The 12,591-nt window shown below is 46.8% G+C and overlaps 1 protein-coding gene across 1 annotated transcript in view; it reads left to right on the top strand.

The window, feature by feature from the left end:
* The window catches only part of CTIF (cap binding complex dependent translation initiation factor), a 166,807-nt gene that overhangs the window by 123,125 nt on the left and 31,091 nt on the right, over nt 1-12,591 (top strand). The window lies entirely within an intron of this gene.

Here is a 12,591-nt window from a genome sequence, read left to right as displayed (position 1 = left end):
AGCTAGGGGAGGGTGTAGCCTTCTGCAAAATAGCTGCCGCGGGGGCTGGGACCGACGATGGTGCCGAGTTGTTTTCTGTTGCCCAAGAAGGTCGGACCAGAACCAACGGGTAGAAATTAAATCAAAAGAGTTTCCGTCTAGACATTAGGAAGAACTTTCTAACAGAGCGGTTCCTCAGTGGAACAGGCTTCCTCGGGAGATAGTGAGCTCTCCTTCCCTGGAGGTTTTTAAACAGAGGCTAGATGGCCATCTGTCAGCAATGCTGATTCCATGACCTTAGGCAGATCATATGGAGGGAGGGCACCTTGACCATCTTCTGGGCATGGAGTAGGGGTCACTGGGGGTGGGGGTGGGGAGGCAGTTGTGAATTTCCTGCATTGTGCAGGGGGTTGGACTAGATGACCCTGGTGGTCCCTTCCAACTCAATGATTCTATGATTCTAAGCACAACATGTTGAGAGGTTGCAGGCAGACTTTGTGTTTATAGTTAATAGGCATAAATGGATGTGAATCCAGCGGCAGGAGAAGGGAGAGGGTGGCGTGGGGCTTCAGAATGGGAGAGGCTACGAAATGTTGGTTTAGAGGTCTGCGTAGAACGGAGGAGGGTTATATTTCGCGCACGGCTTCAAATGATGTTGGGAAATGTGGGGGACGAAAACGATGGTCAGTGGATCTTTGGCAATTGTTCCCCAAGGCCACTTTGTGTCTGCACTCACGCCCGTATGCACGGGTCAGTTTTGCGTTGAACGTACAGCTTCGTTGTGCGCTATGCACTGCGGAAGTGACCCGTGGGGGTGTGGCTGAGCTCCACATTGTCTTGGTGACCTCTAGCTGGGGTTGCCAACTCCGGCTTGGGAAATTCCTGGGGAATTGGGGGACGGAGCCTGGGGAGAGCGGAGTTTGGGGAGGGAGAGAGCTCAGCATGGGCACTGTGCCACCGGGTCATCCAACATGAAATTCAAACTTTCAATTGGTTCCAAACCAATTCAAAGGTTTTTAAAGCTCTAAATGCTTTGGGACTAGAATACTTGGGAGGCTCTGCCTCTTTTCCCATCCATACCTGTCTATACGACTCTGATCTTCTGTACCAACTTTGCTGAGCAGTTCTCCACTTGTGGTCTTTTGGATGCCAAGCCCAGGAAGTTCTGTTTTAGCAGGCTTGGGATGTATGTGTGTGACTGCTTAATGGTATCTTAAACGGTGTTCCCTGAGGAGAGCTGGTTGCCGATTGTACAGGCTATTCTTTGCCAGTTTTGCAGGCTGGTAGCTAGGATTTCATAACTTCCTTTTCAGTTCAGCTAAAGTTGTACTGTGCTTAGGGTTTCCAGGTCCCTCTTTGCCACTGGCGAGAGGTTTTTGGGCCGGAGCCTGAGGAGGGCAGGGTCTGGGGAGGGGAGGGACTTCAATGCCATAGAGCCCAACTGCCAAAGTGGCCATTTTCTCCAGGGGAACTGATCTCTATCGGCTGGAGTTCAGTTCTAATAGCAGGAGATCTCCAGATAGTACCTGAAGGTTGGCAACCATACCCCACCTGGACGTTGGCAACGCCAGGCAGTCATGTTATGGCTGCGTCCACCACACTGTATCAGAATTCCAAAGGTGCCCGCAGGCTCAAAAAGGTTAGGGTCCATTGCTGTAGGCGAAAGAACCAGGGAAAAATTGCAGGGGCTGAATACGTAGAACCGAATAAGACAAACTTTTCTCCCGCAGTCGTCTACCGCATCTTCTGTAGAGGGAGATCATCCAAATCTTTGAAGCCCATCAGAAATAGATTTTTAAAAGTCTGGCCAACCCTTGCAACGTTGCATAGTTTTCATGCCGTGGTTGAAGAAAGGTCTAGCCGGCAGCTGGAGCCCGGTCCTAATTGCTGGGATTGACTAGAGTGGCAGGAGGGGTGTGTGTGTGGAGTGGGCAGCTGTACTAAACAAAGCCAGACAGCAACGATTGCTGTCCTCGCTGGGTATTGATTGTTCTGGGAGACTGGTTTGACTGCGCACCGGGCACTCCAGCTGTAGCAACGAAGGAGATTTGTGAAACACTAGTTATTGTACTAAACGTCATTGGCGGATTCATCATAAGATAAGCCCTGCTGGATCAGACCAAGGCCTATCAAGGCCAGCAGTCTGTTCACGCAGTGGCCAGCCAGGTGCCTCTAGGTTAATTCATATATGCAGAGCACTCGAGGAACAGTTATATGACAATTCCAAATACAAGTTAAGAAGAAGAGTTGGTTTTTATATGCTGACTTTCTCTACCACTTAAGGAAGAATCAAACCAGCTTACACTCACCTTTCCTTCCCACAACAGACACCCTGTGAGGTAGGTGGGCCTGAGAGAGCTCTAAGAGAGCTGTGACTAGCCCAGGGTCACCCAGCTGGCTTCATGTGCAGGAGTGGGGAAACCAACCCGGTTCACCAGATTAGTGTCCGCCACTCATGTGGAGGAGTGGGAAATCAAACCCCGTTCTCCAGATCGGAGCCAAGAATAGCTCTCAAGAATTTGGCAGGTTTGAGAGAAAAGAAGGAGCAATTAGGAATTTGCCCGTAAACAGAAGTGCACAGTCAGAAACAGAATAGATTCCGGCCCACTTAGCCCAGCACAAAAGAGGCAGACGGAAATATACACCCAAGCTGGGAGAGGAAGAGTCTGCTCTACGTTCTGTTCAGCCAACAGATGGAAAGGTTGGACGTGATGTCTGAATCGTCGCTATACCCACTGTGCTCTGCAACTGTCTCTTGCATTGTGTTACTACAGCCATCTGTTCTCAGATCACAGTAAACACACACACACACAGACCACAGAGGCTGCTTTCACACATCATTGGAGATAACCCTCTCAGTGCATTACAGCAATCATTTGCAAACAACCGCTATAGTGCCCTTGTACAAATCTATAGAGGAGAAGAGGAGGAAGAAGAAGAGTTGGTTTTTATATGCCGACTTCGTCTACCACTTAAGGGAGACTCAAACTGGCTTACAATCACCTTCCCTTCCCCTCCCCACAACAGATACCCTGGGAGGTAGGTGGGGCTGAGAGAGTGTGACTTGCCCAAAGTCACCCAGCTGGCTTCACGTGTAGGAGTGGGGGGGAAAATCCAGTTCTCCAGGTTAGCCTCCACTGCTCAAGTGGAGGAGTGGAGAATCAAACCCGGTTCTCCAGATCAGAGTCCACTGCTCCAAACCACCGCCCTTAACCACTACACCACGCTGGCTCACACTTGGAATACTGTGTACAGTTCTGGTCACCACACCTCAAAAAGGAGATTGCAGAGCTTGAGGAGGTGCAGAAAAGAGCAACCAAAATGATCAGGGGGCTGGAGCAGCTGCCCTGTGAGGAGCAGTTGAAACGCTTAGGGCTGTTTAGCTTGGAAAGAAGATTAAGGGGAGACATAATAGAGGTCTATAAAATTATGCATGGTATGGAGAGAGTGGATAGGGAGAAGCTTTTCTCCCTCTCTCATAATTAGGGTTGCCAACATCCAGGAACTAGCTGGATATCTCCTGCTATAACAACTGATCTCCAGTCAATAGAGATCAGTTCACCTGGAGAAAATGGCTGCTTTGGCAATTGGACTCTGCCTCCAGCAGTTTTGCTGTCTGATAGCCTGTCTCTTCCCTAACCCTGTCTGAAATGTTTGGCTACCTTGGTCTCGATGGCCGAAGGCTCCCAGAAACCCTGGTAAAGGGTCAGACTGCTGGTGCGTGGGTCTACTTTACTTCCCTAAAGCAACTCCGCTTCTTCCCCCCCCACACATACACATTTTTTACTTTATAATATAATAATCATAATTGAGACAAAAAAAGCATGGATGCAAAAGAATATAAAATACAGAAAATAGAAAAACAGTCAGAATAGGTAAATAAGACTGAAATTGCGACTACCCATAATGTTGATCTCACATGCGTAAACCAATATTTTTGACAACTACCGTCTTTAACATCATTAATACACCCAAATTACGACCCCTTATTTTCTTAATAAACTATAATCATAATGTGTGTGTGTCTTAAGTGCCGTCAAGTCTCTTCCGACGCATGGCGACCCTATGAATCAATGTCCTCCAAAACATCCTATCCTTAACAGCCTTGCTCAAGTATTTCAACCTGAGGGCCGTGGCTTCCTTTGTAGGGTCAATCCACCTCTCGTTTGGTCTTCCTCTTTTCCTGCTGCCTTCGACTTTTCCTAGTATTATTGTCTTTTCCAGTGACTCTTGTCTTCTCATGATATGACCAAAGTACGATAGCCTCAGTTCAGTCATTTTAGCTTCTGGGGTCAGTTCGGGCTTGATTTGATCTATAAGCCACACTACAAATGGGTTATTAATTTATTTATGTTATGTAATCCTATACGACCTCTTATTTGAATTATCTTGTGATATTTGAGCATTATACAAAGTAGATAATCTTACTTAATCTAAAATTGTATCTCTCAAATCACATACATCTCTCAGGTCGCATCTGCAACCACACTTTTTTCTGTCTTCCCAGTAGGGCAACCCTGGAGGTTGGCAACCCTAGCGTGTTCATTGATTAAGAGTGTATTCAAATCCTCGCTTGGCTATACTGCTCGCTGGCTGACTTTGGGCCCCTCACGTTCTCTCTGGGGAAAGCCCCATGAACACCCTCCAAAGAAGATGAGCAAGATACATGCGTAGGGTTGCCAATCTCCAGGTGCTGTGAATTCAAAGTGAAAGCACAAGTTAACCCACAATAAGGTTACTACAATACAATATTGCTGTTTAGAAAAATATATTGAAAATACAAATCTCACAAACACAACCTCAGTTGAGCAAACAGGAAATTTACAGTTGGTCTAAATTAGACCCAATACAACGACGCAAGGAGCGTTACAAAATAGTAAGTATAGGCTAAATGCTCAATTCGTTTCAAGTCCATGCATATAAATTGCAGCAATCAGGCAACGGAGACAAGACGTTGTGCAATGGAAATCCGGTATAATTCCATTTCATGTGAAACTTTTTCAAGCTCTTAGTCCTTCCGTGCACAATTCATTCGATGTACGAAGGAGTGTGCCTTCCTTGTATGCAAAGTAAGACCACCATGCTAGTGGTCTGAGGGTGTGGATACCTCTAATTCACTGAAGAACGTTTCAGGGATGGTGTGTGTATGTTTAAGGAGACTCATGTTATTGAAGGATGTTTCCCCTGGGAGGTTTCCATTGGCCATTGTTATAAATACTGGCAGTTACCTTGGTCAAAGGGTGTGTTTGGGGCGGACAGAGAGGTTAACTGGCTTGCCCAAAAGCTTTGGGTGTGTAACATAAGTTAAAGTATCCCTCTGTTGAAATCTGCATGCTCTTTATAGCTGAGAGGTGTCTGCTCCTAAAGTATGTGTAGCAAAGTATATTCTTAGAGCGGGCATCACCAGGATTGTAATAGAGCCCTTCTCTCCTTAGCAACCGTTCCCAACAACACACAAAACAGAACGATGTGATACCTTTCAGGAAATGGGGTGGGCTGGGGGGTATAGAGAAGCCACAAAAACCCACAGATCTGTGTGCGGAGATCAACCTTGCCAGGCTGTTGGGAAGAAGTAAGGAAGACAGACAGACAGACAGATAGATAGAAAAGAGCAAGAGTCTAGTAGCACCTTAAAGCACCTTTAAGCACCTTAAAGACTAACAAGGTGCTACTGGACTCTTGCTCTTTTCTACTACTGCAGACAGACTAACGCGGCTACCCACTGTGAATTATCAGACAGACAGACAGACAGACAGAAGAGTTGGTTTTTATATGAAGACAGGCAGACTGAAAGAGGAAGAAGGTTTTTATATGCCAACTTTCTCTACCACTTAAGGAAGAATCAAACCAGCTTACAATCACCTTCCCTTCCCCTCCCCACAACAGACACCCTGTGAGGTAGGTGGGGCTGAGAGAGCTCTGAGAGAACAGTGACTAGCCCAAGGTCACCCAGCTGGCTTCATGTGTAGGAGCAGGGAAACCAACCCGGTTCACCAGATTAGTGTCCACCGCTCATGTGGAGGAGTGGGGAATCAAACCCGGTTCTCTAGATTAGAGTTCACCGCCCCAAACCACCGCTCTTAACCACTACACCATGCTGGCTCTGTGTTATAAAACCAACCCGAATCAGCATCGGTTATGCCTGCCTCAGTTCCCCATTTAGAAGCAAACCGCCTAACGTAATCTGGAAAACTGATTATTTTATGTCATTTATACTCCGCCTTTCTCCCCACTCGGGACCCAAAGCACCTTACATTGTTCTCCTCTCTGCCATTTTATCCTCACAGCAACCTTGTGAGGTAGGTTAGGCTGAGTGTGTGTGACTGGCTTCCATGGCAGAGTGGGAATTTGAACCTGGGTCTTCCAGATCCTGGTCTAACGCTGCAACCACTACAACACTCTGGCTCGCTTAATTTTCAACACATGCACCAGAATCTGGATCAGTCTGCAGATTTTCACCCTCTGTAAGAAACACGGGGTTGCCTCTGTAAACGGCAGCCCTGGTCCAAGTTCACCTAGGGTTTCCAGCTCTGGGTTGGGAAATACCTGGAGATTTTAGGGGAGGATCCTGAGGAGGATGTGGTCTGGGGAGGGACTTCAGTGTGGCATGATGCCATAGAGTCCACCTTCCAAAGCAGCCATTTTCTCCAGGTGAACTGATCTCTGTTGCCTAGAGATCAGTTGTAATAGTGGGAGATCTCCAGCTACCACCTGGAGGCTGGCAACCAGTTCACCCTCCCTTTAACATGTAAATAATTAGTGCCCAATTTCTTGCATCTCCTTACGCTGAGGATTTCTGGCAATAGATTTTGGATGGAATTGGGAGTTGGGAGACAAACAGATCTGATCCAAGGGCACAGTTTCGATGGCTGAGGCAGAAATCTAAACACTGTGCCTTTTCCCATGAATTATAAGAACATAAGAAAGGCCCTGCTGGATCAGACCAAGGCCCATCAAGTCCAGCAGTCTGTTCACGCAGTGGCCAACCAGGGGCCTCTAGGAAGCCACAAAGAAGATGACTGCAGCAGCGTTGTCCTGCCTGTGTTCCACAGCACCTAATAGGCATGCTCTTCTGATCCTGGAGAGAATAGGTATGCATCATGACTAAGAAAATAAGAACATAAGAAAAGCCATGCTGGATCAGACCAAGGTCCATCAAGTCCAGCAGTCTGTTCACACAGCGGCCAACCAGGGGCCTCTAGGAAGCCCACAAACAAGACGTCTGCAGCAGCATTGTCCTGCCTGCGTTCCACAGCACCTAACATAATAGGCATGCTCCTCTGACCCTGGAGAGAATAGGTATGCATCATGACTAGTATCCATGGGAGAGTGGGGATTCAAACCTGGGTCTCTGGCCATAGTCCAACTACTACACTACCCCGGCTCATTGGGTTTCTGCCTCAGATATCAAAATGGCTTTGGCTGGTTCTAGAATCGGACCCTGAAACCAAAATGTTCATCAGGCAGCTCAGATCCTGTGGGGGAAGATAGAGCGGCGTTTTTAAAACACCACCACCATAAAATAGCAATAAATCAGCTTCGTTAAAGAAGGCAGAGAGCAAACACATTTAATTTCTCCCATGTAAGGGTTTACAACTTCCTTCTCTCTGAACAATGTACTTGTCGGGGCCTTTAAGGCGTATGAGTTGTGTTTCCATCCAGGGGGAAAAAAATTCTCCCATCATTTATCAAGGTCCGACGAGCTATTTTGGTAAGTGAACAGTTATCGGCTGCAGCCGGCTGGGAATCTCCCCCCAGAGGTTCGCATGTAGGGGATTGGCTCGTAGTACTATTAATATTAATAAAAACCTGATGATCACAGAATGCTTTTCATCTATAGATCTCACGGGAGCCTATGAGAGGGGGCTCGTGTTATTAGCTTCATTGCGGTGTTCACTGTGTCATGTTGGCATTCAAATAAAGGAACGCCGAGGAGGGGTTTTCCCACAGATTCATGGCTGGTTTCCTTCAGTAGGACGAAACAGAAGGGGGGGAAAAGACCCCACCTCCAAACAAAGTTGGGTACCCAAAAGGTTGGGTGAAACAAGACCTAAATAAAACAATGAAATATATTTATTATAAAGTGCTTGTGCATATATAAAAAAGCCCATATGGCAACAGATGAGGGTTGCCAGTTCCCTCTTCACCACCGGTTGGAGGTTTTTGGGGCCAAGCCTGCGGAGGGTGGGGTTTGGGGAGGGGAGGGCCTTCAATGCCATAGAGTCCAATTGCCAAAACGGCCATTTTCTCCTCTCTTGCCTTGAAAACCCCATGAGTTGGAACTTCAGGGGGTCTCCAGGAGTCAGGGGGTCTCCAGGAGTCAGTTGTGACTCTTTTTTCTTTTTCTTTTCTTTCACCCTGTTCTTAGACCAAGGTCTTGAACAATAAACCATAAAACTTAAATAAAACCCATCTCTAAAAACACTTCCCTTCGTCTCTTCTCTGCAGCCTCCCAAAAACAAGCAACAAAATAGATACGCTGAGGGTCAGAGTCCTCTAAGAGGAACTGAACTTTTTGGTCCAAAGTTGCTCGAGAATCATAGAGTTGGAAGGGACCACCAGGGTCATCTAGTCGAACCCCCTGCACAATGCAGGAAATTCACAACTACCTGCCCCCTCCACACCCTTAATGACCCCCTACTCCATGCCCAGACGATGGCCAAGATGCCCTCCCTCTCATCATCTGCTTAAGGTCATAGAATCAGCATTGCTGACAGAAGATGTGGACCGTTTATTAAAACATGGTATAATCCATTTTAGCCTAAGTTGGTATACATAAGGACAGTGCAAAAGGATATGTACCAAAGAGTCCACTGACTGAAGAAGGCAGGGACACATCCAGTCTGAAAAAGGGAATTTTAGCATACGGCCCAGCAAAACCATTGAAAAAGGGCAATTACATCTTGAATGCATAAAGATTCTACATAACTTTGGACTAACCAGAGAATCCATATAGGAAGGAAGATTACCCTTAGATGACAGGCCCAGGGCAAGTGGAGAACATGTCCTCTGAGCATCATGAGTCGGCTGTGACTCGACAACAACCTTTACCTTAATGACCCGACTTAATATCAGTGTACAGTTGGGTTTGAGTTAAGTCCCAGGTTCAAATCTCGCACTACTTGTTTAGGCAAGCACTTATTTTCTCAGCTTTTATTCCCCTGCACAAGGTTGTTGTACATCATCATGCATGTGTATTAGCAATCACTACATGTGTCTCTTAGGAAAAGAGTTGTACAAATATGCACACTAATGCTTACCCATGTTACATCTCCAGTTGGGGCCTTGAGATCTCCCAGAATTACAACTGATCTCCAGACTACAGAGATCCATTCCCCCTGGAGAAAATGGCTGCTTTGGAGGGTAGGACCCTATGGCAGTATAGTCCTAGAGTCCCACCACTGAGGTCCCTCCCATCCCCAAACCCCACCCTCTCAGGGTTGCCAACCTCCAGATGGTGGCTGGAGATCTGGGATTAGAACTGATCTCCAGCAACAGAGATTTGTTGGCCTGGAGAAGATAGCTGGTTTAGAAGGTGGCCTCTATGCCATTCTACCCTACTGAGGTCCCTCCCTTCCCCAAACCCAGACTTCACCATTTCGCAAGACACAGTTGGCAACCCTACCCACATGTCCCCATGAGGGCTCTTCTGAGTCAGGACAGGGCCCTAATATTTGGGTCGGGTCTTCCTGCATACATAGGGTTGCCAGCTCCTGGTTGGGAAACACTTGGGAATTCTAGGGGGGGAGCCTGAGGAGGGCAGGGTTTGGGGAAGGACTTCAATGCCATAGAGTCCAATTGCGAAAGTGGCCATTTTCTCCAGGGGAACTGCTCTCTGTCGCCTGGAGATCAGTTGCAATAGCGGGAGATCTCCAGCCACCACCTGGAGGTTGGCAACCCTATGCATACAGGAAGGGTATTTTGAGCCCTTCAGGTGCTCTGTGCCAATATTAAGACGGCTTGGGTGTGCTTTGCACAAAAATTAATCGCCATCCTCATGGTCCCGGCATCCCGGATTTCAAGGGCTGGTTTCAGCTGCTTTAGGTTTTGTCCATCACGATGTTACCTGAGTGGCAGGCAGCGGTTCTTGCCGGGAGGGCCGTCACGTAATCAGAGCTGGTCCGGGTCACGTTGGAATTCCAGGCATTCGAGCGAAGGGTCACAGAACAATCCAGAATGTTCTCTTAGGCCGTATCGGCGTTGCTGGAAGTATCGCGTATCACCAACCAAAGCTCAGAGGTCCCAGCTTTGTTTAGGGATTTTTTTTTTTAAGAACCTGAGTGTCCCTTTATGTATCAAAGGTCTGATTAAAAACGCGAACCAAGCTGGGTGCTAAGTAGCAATGACCATTAAGAGCCTGATAAGAACATAAGAAAAGCCCTGCTGGATCAGACAAGGCCCATCAAGTCCAGCAGTCTGTTCACACAGAGGCCAACAAGATGCCTCTAGGAAGCCCACAAACAAGACGACTGCAGCAGCACCATCCTGCCTGTGTCCCATAGCACCTAATATAATAGGCATGCTCCTCTGACACTGGAGAGAATAGGCATGCATCATGACTAGTATCCATTTTAACTAGTAGCCATGAATACCCCTCTCCTCCATGAACATGTCCACTTTCATTAGAACATAAGAACATAAGAAATGCCCTGCTGGATCAGACCAAGGCCCATCAAGTCCAGCAGTCTGTTCACACAGTGGCCAACCAGGTGCCTTTAGGAAACCTCTAACAAGACGACTGCAGCAGCACCATCCTGCCTGTGTTCCACCGCACCCAAAATACTAGGCATGCTCCTCTGATCCTGGAGAGAATAGGTATGCAGCATGACCAGTATCCATTCTAACTAACAGCCATGAATACCCCTCTCCTCCATGAATATGTCCACTCCCCTCTTAAAGCCAACCAAGCTGGCAGCCATCACCACATCCTGGGGCAGGGAGTTCCACAATTTAACTATGCATTGTGTGAAAAAAATACTTCCTTTTATCTGTTTTGAATCTCTCACCCTCCAGCTTTAGCAGATGACCCCGTGTTCTAGTATTATGGGAGAGGGAGAAAAAGTTCTCCCTGTCCACTCTCTCCAAACCATGCATAATTTTGTAGACCTCTATCATGTCTCCCCTCAGCCGCCTTCTTTCCAAGCTAAATAGCCCTAAGCGTCTTAATTGCTCCCCATAAAACAGTTGCTCTAGTCCCCTAATCATTTTGGTTGCTCTTTTCTGCACCTTCTCAAGCTCTGTAATATCCTTTTTTAGGTGTGGTGACCAGAACTGTACACAGTATTCCAAGTGTGGTCTCACCATAGATTTGTACAAGGGCAGTATGATATCAGCAGTTTTATTCTCTGTTCCTCGTCTAATTATGGCCAGCATGGAATTTTCCTTTTTTACAGCAGCCGCACACTGGGTTGACATCTTCATTGAGCTATCCACTACCACCCCAAGATCCCTTTCTTGGTCCGTCGCTGCCAGCACAGATCCCATCATGTATATGTGAAGTTGGGATTTTTTGCCCCAATATGCATCACTTTACACTTACATTGAATCTCATTTGCCATTTTAATGCCCATTCTTCCAGTACGCAGAGATCCTTCTGGAGCTCTTCACAGTCCAATTTTGTTTTAACCACCCTAAATAATTTGGTGTCATCTGCAAACTTGGCTACTTCACTGTTTAACCCCAACTCCAGGTCATTGATGAACAGGTTGAAAAGCACCAGTCCCAACACAGATCCCTGAGGCACCCCACTGCTCACATCCCGCCATTGTGAGAACTGACCATTGATTCCTACTCCCTGCTTCCTATTTTTCAGCCAGCTCTCAATCCATAAGAAGACTTGTCCTCTTATCCCGTGACTATGAAGTTTGCTTAGCAGTCTTTGGTGGGGGACTTTGTCAAAAGCTTTTTGGAAATCCAAATACACAATATCCACAGGCTCATTCCTGTCCACATGCTTACTGACGCTTTTAAAGAACTCTAATAGGTTAGTGAGACAGGACCTACCCTTACAGAAGCCATGTTGGGTTTTGCCCAGCAGACCTTGCCCTTCTATATGCTTGACAATCCTATCTTTAATAATGCTTCCCACTAATTTACCCGGAACAGACGTTAAGCTAACTGGCCTGTAATTTCCTGGGTCCCCCCGGGACCATTTTTTATGAATGGGTGTTACATTGGCCATTCTCCAGTCCTCTGGTACAGAGGCTGATCGAAGGGACATATTGCATATCTTTGTTAGAAGTTCAGCAATTTCCCATTTGAGTTCTTGAAGAACTCTAGGATGAATACCGTCTGGTCCCTGTGACTTGTTAGTTTGCAGTTTGTCTAGACGTTCTAGGACTTCCTGCCTTGTTACCACTATTTGCCTCGGTTCCTCATTTTCTCCTCTCCAAAATCTCTGTTCAGGAGAAGGAATCTGCCCTGTATCTTCAACAGTGAAGACAGATGAGAAGAAATAATTTAGTTTTTCAGCAATCGCTTTATCCTCTCTTAGAGTTCCTTTACTCCCATTGTCATCCAATGGTCTAGCTGCTTCCCTAGCTGGTTTCCTACTCCTAATATACTTAAATGATTTCTTATTGTTTGTTTTGTTGTGTTTAGCAATATGCCCCT

This window comes from Euleptes europaea, chromosome 4, assembly GCF_029931775.1.
Source record: "Euleptes europaea isolate rEulEur1 chromosome 4, rEulEur1.hap1, whole genome shotgun sequence".
Taxonomy (NCBI): domain Eukaryota; kingdom Metazoa; phylum Chordata; class Lepidosauria; order Squamata; family Sphaerodactylidae; genus Euleptes; species Euleptes europaea.
The sequence above is the reverse complement of the archived record's forward strand: the minus strand, read 5'-3'. Positions and strand labels throughout refer to the sequence as shown.